General features: G+C 43.6%; 1 protein-coding gene across 4 annotated transcripts in view; it reads right to left on the bottom strand.

The window, feature by feature from the left end:
• Positions 1 to 23191, bottom strand: part of Map4k3 (mitogen-activated protein kinase kinase kinase kinase 3) — a 138357-nt gene that overhangs the window by 99587 nt on the left and 15579 nt on the right. For 2 of the 4 annotated variants that reach the window (XM_076942346.1, XM_076942345.1), the window contains exon 1: positions 14660 to 14679. The exons of the other annotated variants lie outside the window; for them this stretch is intronic. The gene's annotated coding sequence lies outside the window, so the exon portion shown is untranslated. Of the gene's footprint in view, positions 1 to 14659; positions 14680 to 23191 lie in introns of those variants that run through there. 4 annotated transcript variants of the gene reach the window in all.

The raw sequence follows: 23191 nt of genomic DNA on the forward strand, positions 1-23191 counted from the left end.
GCTCACTCAAGTATGAGGAATGTCCTCTGCACATCAGAATACAGGTAAGTAAGCAGCCCAATCAAGAAGAATCACCCAGGACCAGGGGCATGCCAGATACCACAGTTAGAGAGTCACAGACAACCATCTTTGGTAAAAACTGACTCTTGCTGGGTGCTGAGCACCTAGAGCTTTCAACACATATCCTGTAGAAGAGGATGTTCCTTGTGGACATGGAAATGGGGTATCAAATGACAGCCAAGAATGCAGTAAGCCGTGGGATGGATCTGAGCAAGCAATAGCCACTGCACCCTTTCCTGACCCCTGTGCAGAAACAACATAGAAGAGACTATTTCTAAGATTCCTTCTAAAACAATGCTTATAAGAAATGTATTCTAAATAGCTTCCAAATAGTAACCCAGCTGGCAGGTTACTACTCTATAGTAAACAGTATGCTTAAATAGAGAACAAACAAACAAAAACACTGGCTTAGTCCTGAATCAAGGGGTTCCAAGTGGGACCCAGGAACCTGTCCCTAACACCAAGCTACTTCTGATGCACATCCAGGTCTTAGGATGTGGCCATAGACACCTTCATTTGAGCTTCTAGGTCTCACGGCTTCCTGATGATGACAGCATTTAAGCTGAGATTTGAAAGACGAAGTATCTAACATAGGAAAGGGATGAGGGGAAAGGACACAGAGAGAAAAGTGAGTTTTAAAGGCCCATGGGGAAAACAAAACAAACACCAGGCTATTCTGAGCTCTAGGGGAGGATAATCACTGGGTGTGACCCCCACACACCCTTTCAGAAGGAAATGGATAATCCACACTCACTCCTGAACAGTATTCTTGTTTGCTTTTCCAAAGCTAACTGCACCAGGTACATGCCCACCACAAAGGAGAGCAGTTCACAGGAGAACGCCAGGGTGGAAGTATCCTGGCTCGCTGGGGATGCTCTTCCTGCACATCTACTGTCTATCATTACTACTAACAGTATGCTTCCATACTTTTAGAATTAACATTTTATTTAATTCCGATGATATATTTTAAGGTCATTCTATTTGAAAACCTTGAATTAGCATGAACAAATGACTCGGGACAGCCAGATCCTCTAAGGATAAGCAAGCACACTTCTTCTTATAACTAAAGTTTTATTCGTATACAGTCATGCTCATTTACTTACTGTCAATGGCTGCTTTCTCAATCAATGGCAGAACTAATAAAGAGCTGGTACAGAGGTCACAGAGTCTGCTGACCCACGGCACTGGTATTGCATCTTCACAGTCCAATAGAAGAACGCTGTGCTACCTGTACCTCTGTTCAATTGTAAGCCAATAAACTGAAAAACTGAACTTCCCAATTATATGTAGATATGCAATAAACACTAAAGTCTAGGAGTTTTAAATTTTTTTAAATCAGACATACCATGGACTGTGTAGGTAGAGTATAGCTTTAAAATATACACAGATGCCACCATGATCATCAGGCCACAGCAAAGTTCCACTGCCACAAAACCCACTAGAGAAGTCATCCCCCTTGGCGCTACTATGGGCTTGTTTTTTGGAAAGCTATATAAATCACTCAGGATGTAGTCTCTCGAGCTGCCTCTTGCACGGAGCTGTTGCACACGCCAGTAGTTCATTCCTTTCTGCTGGAATTGAGATTCTGATTGTTTATCCATTTGCCAGTCAGAGTACTTCCTGACATGAACAAATCGGGTTTTTGTTCTTTACCTGAGTGCGCACACGCATACACACCCCTCCAGACTCGAGGACTGAACTCGGGGCCTCAAATATGCAGCATCCATAGTCTGAAGGCCATCAGGGCTGCTTTCAATATTTGGCAAATATGAACAGAGTTCCTACAAGCACTGTGTTCAGGTTACACAAAAATTAAGGCGTGGTGGGACTAGATCATTGAATGGAAGGTACGTGTTTAACTTTCTAAGACACTGACACACAACTTCTAGAGTGATGGGACCACTGCTCATGTCCAGCAGTACTATGAGGGTTCAGATGCCTTTCTTTGCATCAGTCATTATAATAGATGGCCAATAGAGGCAGCAATATCTCAGAGAGCCTTCAGTTTGATTTCCATAATTGCCTATGACACTGAATGTTATGGTTAATATTTAAAACAGCTGCTGCTTCTTGGTCCAACTAACTAAGTAGCGGGCTCTGCTTACCTCTGCCGCCATGTTCCCTGGCCAGAGGCCACACACACGCTACAGCTAGAAACAGCCATACGCATAATTTAAAACTTAATAGTATATCTTTAAGAACCACTTCTCTAAATAGGCCCAGGCACTTCTGTTTCTTGATTTAAAGTCTGAGTCTGCTGCTCTCTCTCATTAGATTATTAGATCACTTCCTCGGGCCACCTCCACCTGCTCACTTGCTCCAGCTAGATAAAGTGGAAAGTATGTTAGAAAAAGCCATTCAGAACATCAGAGGGCTTCACCAACATGCAAACAAAACAGACAGCAGTATCCCCAACACAATGACTTTATGCAGCTTCAGTTATAACTGGTCAACTATGTTCAGAAAATACTAAATGCAACACTCCAGAAATAATGATGTATCAGGCAATCTTCATTACAGTGCACTGCTACAATTATTCTATGTTTCATATTGTTATTAGTGTGTCAAATTAAACTTTATTATGGGTTTGTATATCTAGGGAAAAGTAAAATACAGCTATATGGATGGATGATGGTTCACTACACATACACACTGCTTACACACAGAGGTTTGACATTATCTGATAGTTCAGATACCCACCAGGGATCTTGAAACACAACTCAGCAAATAAAGGGGTAAAACATGTCCCGTAAAATTTAGCACCTACACATTTTACAATCCTGTTTTTATCAGTAACTAAAAATTCTATTTTTATAAAAGTTTATAAAATAGCAAACTTCATAATTTTAAATCCGTTATCTTAGATTGCTGTTTTTCTAAAAAATAAAAATCTATTGAATATATGCCTACCTTTATTACAAACAATGAAATACATAGGTGTTTCCATGATACAAAATTTTAAAGTCAAACCAAATGATCACTGAACTGATAAACTCCTAGAAAGAACAGAGATGTTCTTGTACCATGCAAGGGTTTCAGCCCCCCTCCCACTGTCACCTTTTCCAGGAGGACAGCTGGCCAGCAGGGGTACAACCCATACGCAAAGTCCTCCTGTTTCCAACATCCTCCTGTGGCATCACATTTGCTCTGGTTCTGCTGGCTTTTCCTTCAAACTGTAATGTCAGGACAACATGAGCATGGCCAGGGAAGACAGCAGGGGACACTTTGACAGTCACATGTCTAGAGCAGGCACCAGGTCACCTAACGGAGAGGGGGTGAAATGGTTGAGGTTCTGTCTCTTCAGGTCGCAGGTCTCCAGAGCAAGTCAGCAATGTTGCACTAGTACTTCCTGAAAAAAAAAATCCCTGTGGGCTTGGGCTTTGCTGAACTTTTATTCCAAGAGTAGTCCTGAGAGGAGGGACAGATGGTGAGCACCACTCCTCAGCAGCAGGAGATAGCTGTGGAACCCTGAGCTCACTGGGGTGCCACGGACCCACACAGCACATTTTCAGATACACTACTGAAGAGCTGGGCACATGGACAGGAATGGGACGGGAAGAACGGCTGTAAAGAAGAGCATTAATTCTGAGCACAGGATGAGGAGAGCAAAATCTTGAAGCCAAAGGCACGAGAGAAATGCGTGGCAGCTAGAGACTCATAGTAGCGACAACTGCTCTCTCTAGGTACTGCAGTTTGATGAGACAATTATGGCTCTTCCTGGCAAATCCTGCACAGGCCTTGAATGTCTACACAAAGAAGTTGGAACAAAGTGTCACTACAAGGCTTCTCACACCAGACTGGGAGAGGGACTTTTCTTGAGTGGGACACACGGGACTGGATCTATAACTCTCATCATTTCCCACAAACAGAAAGTTCACTGTACAAACACAGACGGAATCACAATTTGTCTCAATACCCCACTCCCATATTAATTATAAAAGTGAGCCTCATACAAAAAATGAATGTAAATCAGTCCTCCACATCTGCAGGCATCACACCCATGAATCCGACTGATCCTGTAGTGGAAATACTTGGAGAATTACTGCACATGTACTGGAAATTAGCAGGCTCTTATTCCTGCCATTATTCCCTAACCTGCAGAGCATAACAACTATCTGCACAGCATCCTCTTGTATGCACTTTCAGTAAAGCTGCTCCCCAAAGTATACAGAAGGATATGCCTGGTTCCATGCAAACATTATGGTACTTTATGTAAGGCTCTCGGTCATGTGCAGACTTTAGTATCTGGTCCCCACGAGGAGGCCTGGATACAGATACAGATACAGAAAAGCAACTATGCATAAATTAAAAAGCAGGAGGTTCCTTTCCTTTGCTGTTGGTTGTCCCTGATTTTAGGAACAATTAGAATCCTTTTGGAAAATTTTATAACAAAGAAAAATTGATAAGCAGATGGTATGTGCTGTGTACTACAAAGGTGGGTTAGCATGGTGACGGTCTCTATGAACTGTCACTCTGTGCTACAAAGATGGGTAGCATGGTGACGTTTCTGATGCACTGCTGCTGTGTTACCAAGATAAGTAGCATGGTGATGATTTGGATGCACTGTTTGAACTCTGGCTCTATCATTTATTACAGACTTACACATAATACACTTATTAGGTATGTGACATTGGACAAGATTCCTAACATACACATGCTAGGTTTCTTATCTATAGCTAGATATAATAAATGGGGTAAGCTGAATCACAAGGCTGCTGTGGGCCAAATTATTCATGATTTACAAACGAGCCCTGAGCAGCACAGAGAGATATTGAGTGATCACTTAGTTTCAGCTATTATTCTACTCATCATGACACACATAAACATAAAAAAAATGTCACCTTAAACTTACAGTGAGGGAGAGGATATTTAGTGGTTTTGTGTAATAGTCTGCATTTCAAAAATAAAAGTTAAATATTTCTATAATAAGAACTGTTTAAGCTTTGCAAGGCCACATGGCTCCTGAAATCCCAGCACTCAGAAGACAGAATCAGGAAGATGTCCATGAGTCTGAGGCCAGCATGGACAAAAGAGATACCTTGACTATATGTACCAGTTACTTTCCTGCTGCAGTGATAGAACACCCCAGCCAAGGCAACTTACAGAAGGAAGAGACCATTCTCATCAGGAAGGGGACATTCTCAATAAAAACCTCGTACCACGGATTTGTTTAAGCTTCAACAATTCTAGTGTAATCTAAAACCAAGGGCAAGGTGGGGTTGTTTGCTTGCTTGTTCTCCTTTTGTTTCACTAGCTCACTTCAGAGGAGCTGCTTACAAATGTGCAATATGAATGTTTGATACAATAATATTTGTAACACAATTAAAAATAAAAATAAAATCAAACTATGATAAACTCAGGCAATGACAGAGCCGTACATGTTGACAGAATGAGATGCCCTTAATATGGCGCTGAACTAGAAGGGTAAGCTGCATGGTGATATAACAAAAGCAGCACATACATCTACACAAGAGATCATGTATGCTTAGAAAAGCTCTAAAGACACACACTGGGCTGCGACATGGGGCAGTGGGTGAAGCACTTGAACACAAACACGAATACCAGTGTCTGGATCCCTAGTGTCTAGCTAAAAGCAAAGCTTTGTGGCTGCCTGGAAACTCAGTGCCCAGGAGGCAGTGGACCCCTGGGGCAAGCAGCTAGCCGGACTAGCCAGAATCAAGGTCTTTGTTCAGTGGACCTACCTCAATAGATAACAACCATTCAAGACAATGTCAACGCCAGGCTTCCACCTGCACCTGAACATGCATATACAAATATGTACACCACGGAAGCACAAAAACAAATTAAGAAACATACTAGTAACTAGTGAGTAAATATGGGTCATGAGGAAACATAGTATAGAAGAAAGGGCCTTACTTTTCTTTCTAATTTTTAAAAAAGTTTATTATTATTTATGTCTGCATGTATATGAATGCATGCCACGTGTGTGCATGCCTGCGAGGAGGAAGGTAACTGACACCTCATAGTCAGGCTATGAGTCACAGGTGCTATGTGCTGGTAGACGTGGGTACAGTGAGCCCAACTCAGGTCCTCTGAAGGGCAACAAGAGCATTTAACTGCTAATCATCTCTCCAGCTCACTTCAAATTATTATTATCTAATTTTAAAAGCATTATTGGAGGAGTGGAGAGCAACTGTGTAAACAAGTTGTTCTAACAACCTGTAAGGTTTCTTAAGACATTATTCAGTGTGTGTGCATGTGAACAAGAGAAACTGATGATGTATGTACTTTATCAACAACTCAAGTCACATTATTCTACAGATTTCAAATCGCTAGAAGCTTTACGCATGCTACAACTGGCACAGCCAAGTAAAAGTAGTTTCAGTGTTGTGGTTTTCTGTGAAAATAGTAGTGTCTAATTAAAAGATTGTAATATTTATATGAAGAAGTGCAACTTGATAAATCACATCTTCTCTGGTCTGTGGTCTTGACACTTGGAAGCAAGTGTATTCAAAGCTTAAGTATTTTATGGCACACGCCCATGCTGCTGAGGAGGATCACGTGACTGCAGAGCAGCGCTCTCAGGCCAGGCCCATCCCTGTCAGCCCCACAGCACTGACACTGGGTGGGTGGGCTCCTCTCGGTGATCCTTGCTTCCACTCCAGCAAGAATGTATGTGGGAGGCAGGCGGGAAGCAGCAACTCCTCATGCTGCTATCAAAGGGCTCAAAAAATATATCTGACAATTACAACACAGCATCTAAGCCTCAAAACCACCTAGAGTTAACTCCTTAGTAACGGAAGAGCTCTCCCATCTGCCATGAGACATTAACCCTAACCCTGCAGGGCGCCAGTTCTGCATGGCTGTACACACTCTGACACAAGAATGTTTTCCCTGGCTCAGCATATGAGTCACGTAGCAGGCCAATGGCAAGGATGCTGAGAGCACAGGGCAGCAAGCATGAGACAGAGCGTGTACCTCTTCCTCGGCACCTCCGCAACCATGCAGTAAGTGCCAGGCACTGTGAAAGATGCTGTTCAGTGTGGGAGTCAGCAGATACAGGATGAAGGGTAACACACTGGGGGAGGACAATCAGGGTCAGGCCTTTATTTAGAATTAAGAGGCTGAGGCAGGACAAACTCCAAGTTCAGGCCTGTCTTGACTATAGTTTGGTTAACCTTTAACAAGACCTGTCTCAATTAAAAAATGAAAAGTGGTTGGGATATAGGCCAGTAGTAGATTGATTACTTGTACAACTTACATGAGGTTCTAGGTCAATTCCCAGCACAAACCACAGAATGAAAATGAGTCTCTAATTGTTATCACAGTGGCACCAATAGTTTAAGAGTGTATGTAATATTGGTAGCTCAGATAGTCACTAGAGAATTCAATATGACACAAGCAATCAGAGATCAACTGCCACTGCTTCTACTGGTAGAATCATGCCAGTTTCTCCAACAAGTGAAGGTTAAACACAACATGAAGTAGTCACAACACAGTGCTGCTTGAGAGAAATGATCAGTTACTAATGCCACACGCAGACATCACAAAATAAATGCTAAGCCAAGAATACCAACTTGGAGAGCAGACTTCAGTTTGGAGTCCCCGGTACTCTCTAGAAGGTTTGCTCTCTAGCCCACAGCACCCTCTGAAGGTGGTAAAAGAGAGGTCACTAACAGATGCCCTTAAAGAAAGTATGGGGCTCATGGTCCTTGCTTTCTATTTGCTTCTCAGCTACCATGATGTACTGTGATGGCATTTTCCCTACTGCACATGATATATTGTGCAGCCATAGTTCAAAGTAACAATGCACAGAAACCTCTCAAACTAGTTCAAAACGAGCCCTTCGTCTATTAACCTGATTATCTCAGGTATGCTGTCACAGTGATTAAAGTGGATGCATTACTGCCTTCAGCTTTGCAAACTTTTAAAATTATAAATGAATCTAACAGCTCAATAGGGCCAGGGAGACAGCTCAGATGGAAAGGTGAAGCCTGCATAAATGTGAGGAGTTGAGTGTGGTCCCCAGGATGCATGGGCTAACAGCCTACTGCCTTTCCCTTTGTTTTTATGTGGTTCTAGGCTGACCCCAGGACCTGTGCACGCACTGACCCTAGGGCCTGTGCACACTGGGCAGTGCTGACCCCAGGGCCTGTGCACACTGGGCAGCGCTGACCCCAGGGCCTGTGCACACTGGGCAGTGGTGACCCCCAGGGCCTGTGCACACTGGGCAGTGCTGACCTCAGAGCCTGTGTGTGCTGTGCAGCACTGACCCCAGGACCTGTGCACACTGGGCAGTGCTGACCCCAGAGCCTGTGCGTGCTGGGCAGCGCTGACCCCAGGGCCTGTGCACACTGGGCAGCGCTGACCCCAGGGCCTGTGCACACTGGGCAGCGCTGACCCCAGGGCCTGTGCACACTGGGCAGCGCTGACCCCAGGGCCTGTGCACACTGGGCAGCGCTGACCCCAGGGCCTGTGCACACTGGGCAGCGCTGACCCCAGGGCCTGTGCACACTGGGCAGCGCTGACCCCAGGGCCTGTGCACACTGGGCAGCGCTGACCCCAGGGCCTGTGCACACTGGGCAGCGCTGACCCCAGGGCCTGTGCACACTGGGCAGCGCTGACCCCAGGGCCTGTGCACACTGGGCAGCGCTGACCCCAGGGCCTGTGCACACTGGGCAGCGCTGACCCCAGGGCCTGTGCACACTGGGCAGTGCTGACCCCAGGGCCTGTGCACACTGGGCAGTGCTGACTCCAGGGCCTGTGCACACTGGGCAGTGCTGAACTGCATTTTTCAGTACTCATTGTTACTTTAGAACTACAAATTTAGACATTTGCAGTTGGCCCTCTGTATCCACTAATTCTTTATCTGCAGCCTGACTATATCAGGAGGAAAATGCTGCACTGAGTACATACTTTGTCCTTATTTTCTAGGCAACGTGGGGCTACACTTACACCTAAACTAAACTTGGTATGATGTCACCTAGGCCAATTTCAAAAGCTCAGGAGGACAGGCAGAGCTAAGCTCAGCTGCATCACTCAAGACTGTGCCATTGAAGGACTATGGATATCCCTGGACACTGCTATCTGTAGGGTTCCTGGACCAAGACTATGCCATTAAAGGACTATGAACATCCCTGGACACTGCTATCTGTAGGGTTCCTGGACCAAGACTATGCCATTAAAGGACTATGAACATCCCTGGACACTGCTATCTGTAGGATTCCTGGAAACAGTCACCAGAGGAATAAATATAAAAATATTTGCACTACTGAGGCACAATACAATTCTCTTCACTAAAATCCACTGTGATGGTTTATTCACAACTACAGCTTTTAATTGTCCCACAGTACCAGCAACCCAAACATGCTGCACTCCAGCAGCCCCTGGATAACACTACCACATGACTCTTCCTGTCTGCTTCATGAGGGAATTTCAGGACAGACCCTAGAAAAGACATAAATGAAAGGTGGCAGGGAAGAGTCGACTGTGTACTCTTCACTAAAATAACCAAAACTGCACGAGTAACAGGGAGCCATCTACACAATAAGCAATCATATTTACTAACTTATGCATGCTACATTTCTGCGCAATCCATTAAGCTAGAAGAGGTGTTGTGCTTGAGTTGTCGACAGTATTACTAATAAAAAGTCACAGTATTTGCCTTGTTCAGCACACAGCTGTGTCTGGCTGGAAATGAAGGGGTAGAATACTTGGTCCCACCCCTGGACTCACACAATAAACAAACAAACGATATAACTATTTTACATGCCAACAAGAACAGGACTTCCTGACAAGTGGCAGTTTTAGGAAGAGTTCTGTCTGGTCAGTGCAGGCTTGGGAGGTGGGCAGTGGTCATCAAGGAGGCAACCGGAAGGGAAAGCTGTCTCACTTATGAAGCACTGGCTTCCAAAGGTCTTCCTGTCCATGTTTCTGTGTGCACAGGACTAAAGAGGACATCGGACCCCATGGCGTTGGAGTTACAGGCTGGTGTGAACTGCCCACTGTGGGTTCTGGCAACAGTGGCAGGTCCTCTGTGAGATCAGCAAGGCTCTCAGTCATCTCTCCAGCCACTCAGTTGTCTGCTATAAACAACAAACCCCAGAACTCTCTTACTTCCTCCTTCAGTATTGGGGGCTTGTTTGAGCCAGGTGGGGAGGAGAGATGTCTACACCTAGCACCTCACTAGCTCATTTTCCAGAACTTTAGGGGCCTAATAAACCGTGAATGAGGATGCTGGGGCCATGTTCTAGAGAGGGCTGCCCTGCTGCCTACGGGCAATCACACAAGCCTGGCAAGGACTTCCAGAGACGGGAAACTAAGCTACAGCTTGTGTCACGCTAAGGAATCTGTGCCAAAAACTTTTGCACTTTTGTTACAAGCACACACTGTAGTGTGTTACAAGAGACTTCTCACTGTAGGGCCTTTGTTCACACCTCAGACCCATCTAGTAACTAAGAAGTATATGAAGGGGAGTTTAGTCTGAGTTTTTAATGGTATTTTATGTTTCTGGAAACATTTAAAGACACAGTCTTAAAAAGAAAACCAAGCCGGGCGGTGGTGGCACACGCCTTTAATCCCAGCACTTGGGAGGCAGAGGCAGGTGGATTTCTGAGTTCGAGGCCAGCCTGGTCTACAGAGTGAGTTCCAGGACAGCTAGGACTACACAGAGAAACCCTGTCTCGAAAAACCAAAAAAAAAAAAAAAAAAAAAAAAAAAAAAAAAAAAAAAGAAAACCAAGCTGGTAAGTTTAAAAACAGGAACTCAAGCCTGTTTTAACATAAACAGACACAAGTTAAGTAGATTTCTCCTAGGTGCTCAGATGTGCATACCCAACTGTACTTCATCAGCCCAGGGGGTTCAAACTGCAATTCACTGGTAGTAATGCTACCACACAACACCTTCCAACTGCCCAAGCCAAATCCCTCCAGGCATGTCCAACGTGCAGCACAGGATGAATGTCCAACACAAGACCATTTACTTACTTTGCAGTTGACTGCAAGGTTCTCCAGCATGAATTTACAGATGACAACTGGCAGCCATGTCAGAAGGCTGAACATGCCTGCCCACACCCACCCCTCCATTCAAGGAATTCCAGGTACCTGCTACATCCTAACATCTGCTTTGATTCCTAACACACAGAAGTCCTGGCTGTCACAGTGTCTCCTCTAGGATACTGCAAAGTCTGGACTTTCTCATCTATCTCTTAGGCTTTCAGTTTTATTAGCACAAATTGCTCATAATATCCTCTAGGGAGTTTTTAAGTATCTGCTATATTGGCAAGTATATCCTCTTTTCATTATCGATATTAACCAATAAATACTACTTACGTCTTTTATTTCTTGACTGATCTTGGCAGAGGTCTGTCTGTTATGTATCTTTTCAAATAGCTAGTTTAGGTTTTATTGATGTCTCTCTCCCTCTCAGATATAAACTCACATATCGACAAACAAGATTCTCTACAAAGAAGTAAAAATACACCTTGTAAAAAAGACTCTTCAACACATGAAGATATCACTCACCCTGCACAAAAATCAATGACAAAGAATCTAAGACCCAAGAGGCCTAAAACTCTGAAGCAGCGTGGGAAAGGAGCAGAAACACCTCAAGACACAGGCAGAGAAAAGGGTTTTCTGAGAATATATACTGGCTCAGAAGAGCCATATCCAACAATGAAACTCATGAACTGAAAAAGCTTCTGTACAGCAAATTATAGAGGAAGAGACAACCTGTGGAATGGAACAAAACTTTGTTAGCTATACCTGACAGAAGATAAATCTAGGACACACAAAGAAGTAAAAAAAACAAAACAAGAAATCAACAATCCAATTAATAAGTAGGCTAATCAAATGAGCAGGCAGTGCTCAAAAGAGGAATTGCAAACGGCAAAATTAAAAAAAAAAAAAAAACATGAAAAAATGTCTATCTTCACCAGCCATCAGAGAAATGCAAATCAAAACTACCCTGAGACTTCATCCACAGTCTGAGTGTCAGATACAAAGAACACGGGTATCAAATGCTGGCAGAATGTGGACAACAGGGAGAAACCTTATCCACTGCGAGTGGGGTGGCAGTGTGAACCAGTGTAGTGTCTATGGAATCTGTATGTGGTTTATCAAAGGACTTAAACTGTGGGACTGGAGGGATGGCGCCGTGGTGAAGAGCATGTGCTGCTCTTCCAGAGGATCACGTTTGGTTCCAGCACCCACAGAGCAGCTTATGATCGTGTGTAACTCTAGTTCCAAGGGATCTATCTGATAACCCCCTTTTGTCCTTCGGGGGAACCTGTGCACACATGGTACAGAAAGATACACGCAGGCAAAACACTCATGCTCACAAAATACATTGAAAACAAAATATATCTATCATATGACCCAAACATGCCACTTCTGGTACTTATGAAAAGATTCCAGGTCATCAGGAACTCATTGGGTGTCTAACAACAAAGGAACAGGTAACGAATTGTGCATATAAAAGAATGTGTGTGTGAGTCTATCTGTGTGTATACAAAACAAAAGTAAAGTCAAAATATCTAGGGAAATAAAAGGAATAATTGAGAGGGGCAAGAAAAGGGAGGGGAAGAAGGAATATGCCTAAGGTACTATATCTGTATGAAAAATTTTAATGTTATTTAAAGATTAAAAAAATCAAGGCTGGGCAGTGGTGGCACACGCCTTTAATCCCAGCACTTGGGAGGTAGACGCAGGTGGATTTCTGAGTTCAACGCCAGCCTGGTCTACAGAGTGAGTTCCAGGACAGCCAAGGCTATACAGAGAAACCCTGTCTTAAAAAAAAAAAACAAAAAAACAAAAAAAATCAAGAAGAGGAGGCGAGAGGAAAAATGAAAAGGTAATTACACAGGACTACAAAAACAGAACAAAACAAAACACCTTAAGAGAATCGTGGATATATTTATTATTCTCATGGTTTCATAGCTATATTCATGTGTCACACTTAGCAAGTCATACAATATATTTATATTTTTTGGTATCCCAAAGTTTGGCTTTAAAACTGGTAATTCTCCCACCTCAGCCTCCTCCAGGGCGCTGGACTGAAGGTGTGAGCCTGTATCTCCCACCTCAGCCTCCTCCAGGGCGCTGGACTGAAGGGATGAGCCTGTATCTCCCACCTCAGCCTCCTCCAGGGCGCTGGACTGAAGGGATGAGCCTGTATCTCCCACCTCAGCCTCCTCCAGGGTGCTGGACTGAAGGGATGAGCCCAGATTTGGTCAAACCATATCATTTACATATAGGTTACTGGAGGCCAAAAAAGCAATTTAGAAAAACTTTTTTTGAGCAAAACCAAACAAACCTACAAAGAATTTTCACATTGTATCTTTCCTTAGGCTCCTCAGTATTTACGCTTACACTGCAGCAAAGTAACTCTGTCTCATGTTTACTGAATGCTTGTTAAAGCTGTGAGGTCCTGGACTGTCTTACTGTATTTTCATACCCAGAAAATAGAGTCATGCTTACACTTATGTTTAAATTGTAAAATATTTACTTACGTATAGCATATATATGCAGTGCCTTAGAGGCCAGAAGAGGGTGACAGATGCCCTGGAGCTGGACTTAGAACAGGTGCCTGTGAGCTACTTACTAAGGTCCTGAGACCCAATCTGAGTCAGCATATGGTTGCAGTGTCCAGCTTAGTCACTACACATTCATTGGGAGCTAATGATATGCCAGGTATTACGTGAAAACCAGAGCTATTGTTTGTTTAGTCTGTTTATGCCTCTGTTATGTAGTAAGACTGTAACACTGCAACTCTGACCCTCATCTGAATGGCCTCTGTTATGTAGTAAGACTGTAACACTGCAACTCTGACCCTCATCTGAATGGCCACCTCAAGTCGATGGAACCAGTAAGCTTTTATTTGATGAACATTTTGTCATTCATTCAATTCTGCTATGTCAAATATCTCTGTAAGTATAAGACTCCATCAGAATTCAAAAATAAATAGCAATGTGTAAATAAATAAAGAATGAACAAAAGATGTTAAGTTTTTAGCTAGTGTGTAAAACAATGGCCTTCTTGTGCCAGCAAGGCTCAGCAGGTTAGGAAACTTGCCACCCAAGTTTAATGCCTGAAACCTACATGGTTGGAAGACAAAACTAACTCCCACAGTGTGTCCTCTGATCTCCACACACATGTTGTGTAGTAATGTCATTTAAGACTGGGTTTCTTACGACATTTCACACATGCACAGCATGGTATTTGCTCATCTGCCTTTTTCACCCTCCTCCTTTATCCGTCCCTCCTTCTCATACTCCCTTTCCTCCCACAATGTTCCTCGTCTACTTTCATATATAACAATGTATGCAACATTTCTTTTTTTCCCATCTGCCTCTCTTGTTCCTTATCCTCATTCCCTTCCTTCTTCCTCCCAGGATCCATCCTTAGTGTGCACATGTGTGCATGTGTGCATAATCTTGTTTCAAACATAAAGAAAATTCCAAAGGATGAAAGTCCTTGGACCAGAAAAAAAAGGCTAGGATTACCCAAGCTCCAGCCCTGCTGCTGTGGAGGGTGTGAAGGGACAGGGACCCTCTAGCTCTAGAAGGTGGTGTAGCCATAGCTGAACCAGAGAAAGAAGTCAATAGGACAGCAGTGTGAGCTCAGCAGGTAACGGTGCTTACCACCAAACCAGAAGACCTGGGTTTTACCTCCAGAACCCACATCAGTGTTGAAGGAAGGCTAGGACTCCAGGAGAGTTGCCCTCTGCCCTCCACATGGGCATAGTAGCAGATCTTCCTCCACAACATGAATTATGGCCAGTGACCACAAAGGTGAGCTCCACTTTCCCCTGGCTACTCACAGAACAGCAGCACAGTTGATGGTTGAGGTGTGAGATCAGATTAAAAGTGAACTTAGTCATAGAAGTCACAGAAAAAGCAAACAAGGAGCAGCAGCCCATCCGTGTCAGCAGAGATGTGCAAACTGTCTTCTCAGAGCTGTGTAGAAAGCACTCCATCAGCCCGACCTGGTGTGAAGGCAGCTGCTGGAAGTGTCCAGTGTGGGTCACTGTACATAGGGCAGTCTATCACTGGCTTCCTACAGCTCATGCACGAGACTGATGCAGTTCCACATGGCATGAATCTTCCCCTGCTGTCAGCATCCACTCTTTAGGGCAGCCATCTTCCAGTAACTCGCCAAATTAATGAACACAAAAGAGAAAGAGGAAGGACACTCGGTATGTCTTCTCTAGGCCTTTTAGGAAACATGACGTGTTCATTTCGCCACATACATGTGCATCTACAAGAAGGGTGACATTGGAGACATAAAGGGAATGGCTATTGTTCAAAAAGGAATGCCCCACAAGTGTTACCACGGCAAAACCGGCAGAGACTACAGTGCCACCCAGCATGCCATGGGCATCACTGTAAACAAGCAAGTTAAGGACGAGATTCTGGCCAAGACGATCAGTGTGTGGACTGAGCACATCAAGCTCGGGAAGAGCAGAGGCAGCTTCCTGAAGTGGGGGAAGGAGAGTGATCAGAAGAAAAAGGAAGCCAGAGAGAAGGCACCTGGGTTCAGTTGAAGGGCTAGCCTGTGCCACGCAGAGAAGCACACTTCATGAGGACTAACGGGAAAGAGCCTGAGCTGCTGGAGCCCATTCCATATGAATTCATGGTCTAGTGGACAAAAGAGAAATAAAGGACTCGGACTGAAAAGAAAAAAAAAAAAAGAATAAACATTGGAACTCAGACTCCTGCCCTCTCCCAAGGGGAACCCCACAAAAAAGGTGGGTCAAAGCAAACTCAGTAGGGAACAAGTGCCATGGGAAAGTCAAAGCACTGTCAGAGTTAAACAGAGCTTTGTACCTCTGTCTTGATTCTTTACATCAGTGACATGATCCTAATCACTACAGAAACAGGCAAATCTGAAAGACAGAAACAGACCTTCGACTTCCCCACCAAAAGACAAGACAAGGTGCAGAGAGAGGCAGCAAAGTTCTTTGAACACCTGCACAGCAAACGATGGAGAAAACATCCCATTCCCACTTTAAACGACACCGCCCTGCCTATCCTAATCACTGTTTTAGATTTTAGAGTTTAAACTGAAATCTATCATCCTCTTTGCAGAAACTACTCTGGGAAAAATAAATGTACATTTCAGAAACACCTTTGCTTGTAAAATGTTAGGCAAAAATTTCAAGATTACATTTTCTTCAGAAATGCTCCAGTAATTTTAAAAAAGATGTTATTTATTTCTGCGTGCATGCATGTGTGTAGGTGAGTAGACATGTATGTGTGGGTGTGCTCCAGAGGCTAAAAGAGGGTGTCATTGTCACTGAAGTTGGAGTTACAGGTGTTGGTGGGACATGTAGCTTGCTCTGTGAGTGCCGAGATCTGACTGCACTCTTCACACCTGTATAGCAAGTGCTCAATCAGTAAGCCATAGCATCCCTGCTGCCCCTAGACAATGTTTCTTAGAAACTATGCCCAAACACCAGCCTGCTCTTCTTGCCTTATCTAAAGCAGCTCAGTTCTCTCAAGTTGGACACTAACCTGACAATTCTAATGAAACTAAGTGCTGTGTAAATCCTAATGCACTATGTAAGTATATAAGTAGTAATTTATCCAAAATTAAACTGCCAGCTTCAAAGGTAATCTTATATACCATCACCATGTCACTTTTCTTCTTTTACTGAGTTCAAGAAGCTATAATTCTGTGAGCTACATGCAACAATCCATAATTTAGATATAGTTGATAACCAGATTCTTTTTTGTGAATGACACACCTCAGAGTGAGAGGTGATTTGAAAGCTGTGATCCTCAGAGCTCCAAAGAACAGGCGTCTTGCTCACAGTAGAACGGTAGACAAAATCAGGTCACATGGTCAGTTTCCTTCAAAATTTAAACAATAGGAGAAGTCTAATCCCTTCTACACTCAGCAGAGACAAAAAAAATCTTTCATTTATTTGTAGATAAGGTAATACACATCATATTATTTCTATTTAATTATGACTTAGTGGAAGCAGGCTACAGGAACTGGGGTGCTACAAAGTACACGAGAGAAAAGCAGCTGGCAAGAGGAAGGAAAACGGAATGATGGTGAGACCAAGACAGCTGTGTGCATCCTTCCACTGTGTCCTTCCTTCCTTCCTTCCACTGTGTGCTTCCTTCCTTCCTTCCTTCCACTGTGTGCATCCTTCCTTCCACTGTATGCTTCCTTCCTTCCACTGTGTGCTTCCTTCCTTCCTTCCACTGTGTCCTTCCTTCCTTCCTTCCACTGTGTGCATCCTTCCTTCCACTGTGTGCTTCCTTCCTTCCACTGTGTCCTTCCTTCCTTCCTTCCTTCCTTCCTTCCTTCCTTCCTTCCTTCCTTCCTTCCACTGTGTCCTTCCTTCCTTCCACTGTGTCCTTCCTTCCTTCCACTGTGTCCTTCCTTCCTCCCTCCCTCCCTTCCTTCCTTCCTTCCTTCCTTCCTTCCACTGTGTCCTTCCTTCCTCCCTTCCTTCCTTCCTTCCTTCCCTCCTTCCTTCCTTTCTTCCTTCTACTGTGTGCATCCTTCCTTCCACTGTGTGCTTCCTTCCTTCCGCTGTGTGCTTCCTTCCTTCCTTCCACTGTGTGCTTCCTTCCTTCCACTGTGTGCATACTTCTACTGGGGATACAACAGAGCCAAAGACCAGTCACTCATTTCCTCCTCCTTCCTTCTCCTTCTCTTCTCTTTTCCTCTCTCCTGCCCTCTTTTTTCCTCTCTCCCTTCCTCCTCTCCCTTTTAAGTTTTTGTTCAGAGTAAGAATCTAGGAATTTGCACAATCAAGCATTCTACCACTGAGCCACAACCCCAGATGTAACTATCAGACAAGATGGTCACTGTTAGTGTTCATTAAGAGAAGTTAATATAAAAATAGAATTACAGATGAACAACATTTGGAAGAATAGACTCCACCCACTCAACACACTAGTCTTTAAAATCCAACACTGAATTCTACTCATTGAATTACATGCTTTATGAGCTATATCCTCAATAAAACTATTAAATATAAGTCAGATGCTACAAGAGGTAGAGGTAAGGGGCAAAACTCCATAGTTTGAAAGCAAACTCCAGAATGGTTAAGATCTTCTATATAAAAGCTAATAAAACTAAACAAGTATACAGAATATAGATAAGATGGCCCTTGTACATTAATAATAAAATCCTTTCAACTAACTTGTTTTTGATCAGCAGCCAATACAACGCTTTTGCTAACTGCAGTCCTGACCCCTCCTTTCTCCTCTGTGCTAGAGACATATGTGAAGAGGGTGCAAGCCACATGCTTCTACCAGAAAGAAGCAGTGATCTGGCAATCATCATGGAATGGTTCAGAGGGAGGAAAAAAAGAAACATTGACATTGACTATATTTTCATTCCAGAATATTTTTCAAAAGTACTTCTATTCTTACAAGTACAATCTCAATTTTCCTCTCTTCAGCAAACTTTTTTTCTGTTTGCCTACTTCTCCTATCTGCCATTCTGCCTCACTTCCCAGGGTGATCTTGGACTGCCTAAATCATTTCCAAACCCCCAACTCCTGAAAAAAAAAAAAAAACAATGACCTTTTGAAAAAAAAAATATATATATATGAATCAACACTGCAGGCTGCAGAGGTCCATTGTCTATACCCACTTCTGTCAGCCTGGCTGCCTGTGAGACTCTGGAGGGGCTGACTGGGCTCGACTCTAGTGCAGCTCCTTACTAACTGTAGGTCCTTGGGGAAGTTTCTTACACTCTCTGCAAACCCTCTATCTATCTACAAATTAGAATGAAGTTCCCACTTGACAGCAATGCATTAAGACTAAAATTGGTTATTATATGAAAACTGTGTTATACCAGTGTCTGATACCAGTAAAAAGAACCATGGCTTACTGAGCAACGCCTGACTCTAGGCTACAACAAAGAATTTATAGATGAGCCTAAGTATGTTGTCGTGCCCGAAAATATTAAAAAATCAAATGTCAGTATGTGTTAAAAACAATACAGTGTGAACCTATCAAAAGACACAAAACAAATGGATACAGTTAAATTCCAATGAAGTATGTAGCTCTGCACTGTAGCCATCAATCCACACTAATAAAGTAACTGAATAAGCAAATTGGGCACTGGGTAGCACAGCAGGAGTATGTATTTAGCATATGTGACATCAGAGGCACAAGTCCCAGCATCACCAACAAATACAATTAACAGGGCAAAGGCACAAATTTACATAGCTACCCCCTTCCTAAAAGTGGTGGATGAAGCCTAACTGTCATCCCCTGTCAGAGACTTGCTTCCAAAGGGTGTAAAGGCACCCTGGGAAACACAGCTATGGAGAGCGACAGTATGCACAGGCCCAGCAAACACTGAGTCCCAGGCAATAAGGCAAACACTGTTAGTGACAAGCTCCTGCTAACTGCAAGGGCACCCTATCTCCATGACTTCAATCTAACCTGCAATCTATCAGGGTTATTAAAAAACAAAGAAAAAAACCAGAAAAGTCTGCAAAACTCTTAAAGGCCTAAGCATTTTATGTAACCAAAAATGCTAGTGAATTTTAATCAGTATCTGAGATGGGACGCTAGCACAGAAGAGAAGGGGTAGGGAAACAGTGAAATCAAAGTGGCATTAGTGAGTGGCAGTGGAGCAACGTGGGGACTTGGTTGTAAGGAATATATTACGGGAACTTGACAAAAGAGAAATCCAGGAGCAGGGAGCGTGGGATAAAGTGATCATCTGCTTCGTGCGACTCAGTCTGTACAAGTCAAGAGATTTTTTAAAAAAACTTTGTTTTAATCCTAAGCTATTTAAAAATTTTAATGTTTTAAATCTTAGCCAGATAAACACCAAACTATTCCTCTTTCCAAATAGTTTGGTTTCTGAGGCTCAGGGTATATAGTTCAGTAGACCAGGGGCCTAGCTCACATAACACTAGACTCTGGGGTCAAGTATAGAGCCTGAAATGCATAGTTTCTGCAGATAATGTTGTGATAAATATGCATCTTTATTCCCTAGAAAAAATGAAATGTTATTTCCCTGATATTGTCCTAAAGCCTGCCAAAAGTGGCAAAACTTTATTCATAAAAAAACTGCCTAAAGGGTCTTTTATACCACTTTTCATAAAAAGAATATAAATTGTTATGGAAATATTTCCTAAGTTTTGATCAAGTATTGCCTCATAATATGACAGAGAATGTTTAAGAAACTCAACACAAACAATAAAACAAAAGCAAAAATAGCAGCCCTGTCCAGCAATTTACAGAAATATCCAATTTTGGGTTTTGGGAGAAAAGATTGTCAAATCTCACGTAGCCAGTTTTACTGGAAGGAAAAAAAAATCTGCATCCAAAATCAAAGCATGTTCCATGATTGATTGACTGCTGGCATGTCAGCAATGTGCTAGCACTGCCCAGAGCCACAGTTCTCAGAATCAGCACAGTGATGGCGAGCAAAATGATGGTGCTGACAGCCTTCGAAAGCAAGGGCAGCTCTGTGGCAGCCCTTCTGCTCTTGCTCAACTCTCACCAGCAGGAGGACTAGAGGACAGGCGGGCGGGGGATGGGGGACAAAACAAGCAAACAAACCAACACCCCAAGGAGAAGAGAGGGGAGAAAACATTGTAATACTGGGGTCTGTGCTTCCCATACTGTGCCATTCCCACAAGGCCATCTACCCACTTTAACTGCCTCCCAGGAATAAAGAGAGAGGGGCGGCCTTCCCACACTGAGACAGGAGACCTCAACAAGCACCTAACCCAACTCAGCACCAACAACACTCCTGCTCTGCAAACCGGTGAGTTTATTGGGCTAATTTATTTACAGTAACGTGTGTGACCACCAAAGCCTCACCACTGCATGGACTGAAGTAGCTGGGCAGATGAGGCCTCCTCCTCAGTTCCCCTCTGTACTCTGGCACTTTCTGACTCTAGGCTCTGAGCAATTCAGGCAGAAACACACCACTGCATGGGCGTGCAGTGTGAGGTAGCTGAGGTCTCAGGTACACCCAACTCCTTTCACGAGGGAAAGTCAACAGGTCCAAGCTCCAGGGTTACTCACAAGCAGTCCCAGCTGCTTCCTATGGAGACAACTTAATGGCTGCTACGCTCAGGGGACAGCCTTCTACAACAAGCACGAACCACCTACACCTCAGGCCCTGAGATGGTGGTTAGACTCTGATAACTGCTGAGGTACTCACCCATTTCTCCTGTATATGTAGCACTTTCTTGCCTGTTTGATCAGGAAAGTCAGTGACCTGTAATAGCAAACCTAGCATTACAACTTCCACAAACAGGTGTACCCGCAGCACAGGGTGCAAACACGGGCATCTTAATCCAGGAGTCAAATTCCTTTGGACACTCAAAATAGAAAAGACCTGTGGCTTGACAACTCAGGCCAAAGATGTGTCTTCTTTTCTCTATCATCTCACCACTCCTCCAACTCCACACAGCATTTCCTGAGAAACAGGCCAAGAGGGCAGCTTTCTACCAGAGACACACCTCAATCTATGGAAATCTAACTCCATATCTTGCTTCACTTAGTTTCTTTCTCCATCCCAGTCATCAGGCCCTCAAACAGACAAAAATGCTCTGTCATTAATCTAACTCTTGGCCTGCTGTGTCACCTTCCAGGAAATGTGGACTTTACCAGAAAGACTAGAGGCTGCCACCTATACCACACTTATTCTCCCACGGAGCTAAGAGATAAGCAGGCCCTGCCTACCAGTAGCTCCCTCCCTTCAATTCTGTTGAAACATCTTCAATGGTCCCTTTCTTTATCATGTCTAATTTATACCCTGGAAACTATATGGTAAGCTGTATTCTGGTCTAGCTCAATATAGGAAAACACAAGATCTGCAGCAAAGACGACCTGAGTTCACTCGGAGCTCAGCTTCTGCTCATTGAGACCTTAGGCCTACACTGACCTCTATTCACCAACTTCACCTTCTGTATCTTTAAGGGGCCTTGTGCATTACCCATGAGGACACAATACAGCAAGAACACCTACGAAGCCACAGCCAACACACAGTTAAGTATTCAGTACATGTATTTGCTATTACTTTCCTTATTAATATTCAATTTATGCCATCATTCTCTAAAACAAATAATTTCCTTTAGTTTGACCCACACTTGGTAAGCCCTTCTCACCTACTCCCAACAAGACTCTCTGACAAGTTCCAACCAGCACAAGCCCTTCTTGCTAGTTGCTCACAGGGCCTTCACCTGCAACACTCACCTCTAATACAATGTTCTTCTGCTTACCTACTAAACCACACTTTAAGAAACAAGTTCCACCTTTTCTCTCCTAAAGAGTCTTTCTTATAGGGTCATGGACGTAAGAATGTTTTATGTTACCTACTGCTGTGATTAAATGAGTAAGTACTATAGCCACTTTTATCTAGCCCCCTTGGGATCTAGCTAGAATCAACCATGGTTCAGTTTAAGTATTCAACAAAAGCCTTAGGGACCAACAGAAGGACAGAACAACTTGGAACTGGAAGGAAACAGCAGGACCAAACTCCTTGGCAATCAACTATAGAAGGTGTCACCTCCTCCTCTCACCATCAAAATGATTAGTATTCATTGCTAACCAGTCCAAGAAAATAACTCCACAGGCGGTGGCAACAACACACTCTTCACTAAACTCAAGGGCTTCTCACAGTCATCACCTCCTCAGTCTTTGGCTGTATCCCACTCCACATCGCTGTCCCTTTGCCACACACACACAGACACCAGAAGAAGGACCCTCTGTACATTGGCAAAAGACTCCACAGAAGAAACCTCCCTATGAAGATTGTCATCTCTGGAATTCTGGCCAGAAATAATTTTTCTGTTGTTTAAGCCATTCAATCAATTCAATCAAACTATGGCTACTTTGTCACTGGTATTTGTTCCACAGTTGCAAACCAAAATAAGTGCCCAGAAATAGATCCACACAAATACAGCCAGCTGGTCTTCAGAAAGGAGCAAAAACAATACAAAGAAAAGAGTCTTTCCATCAAATGGTTCTGGACTAAGACCCCCCCACACCATGCCCACCCACCAATGCATGCATAGATCTTATACCTCTTACAAAAATCCATTCAAAGTGGATCACAGATATAAAACTGCAAAGCTACAAAGCTTCTAGAAGATAACATATGAGAAAATCCAGGTCTGATACAAACATTATGAGAATGAAAAGGCATGACAAAAAGGGACCTTTGCAAATACA

Source organism: Arvicanthis niloticus, chromosome 11 (genome assembly GCF_011762505.2).
Source record: "Arvicanthis niloticus isolate mArvNil1 chromosome 11, mArvNil1.pat.X, whole genome shotgun sequence".
Classification (NCBI taxonomy): domain Eukaryota; kingdom Metazoa; phylum Chordata; class Mammalia; order Rodentia; family Muridae; genus Arvicanthis; species Arvicanthis niloticus.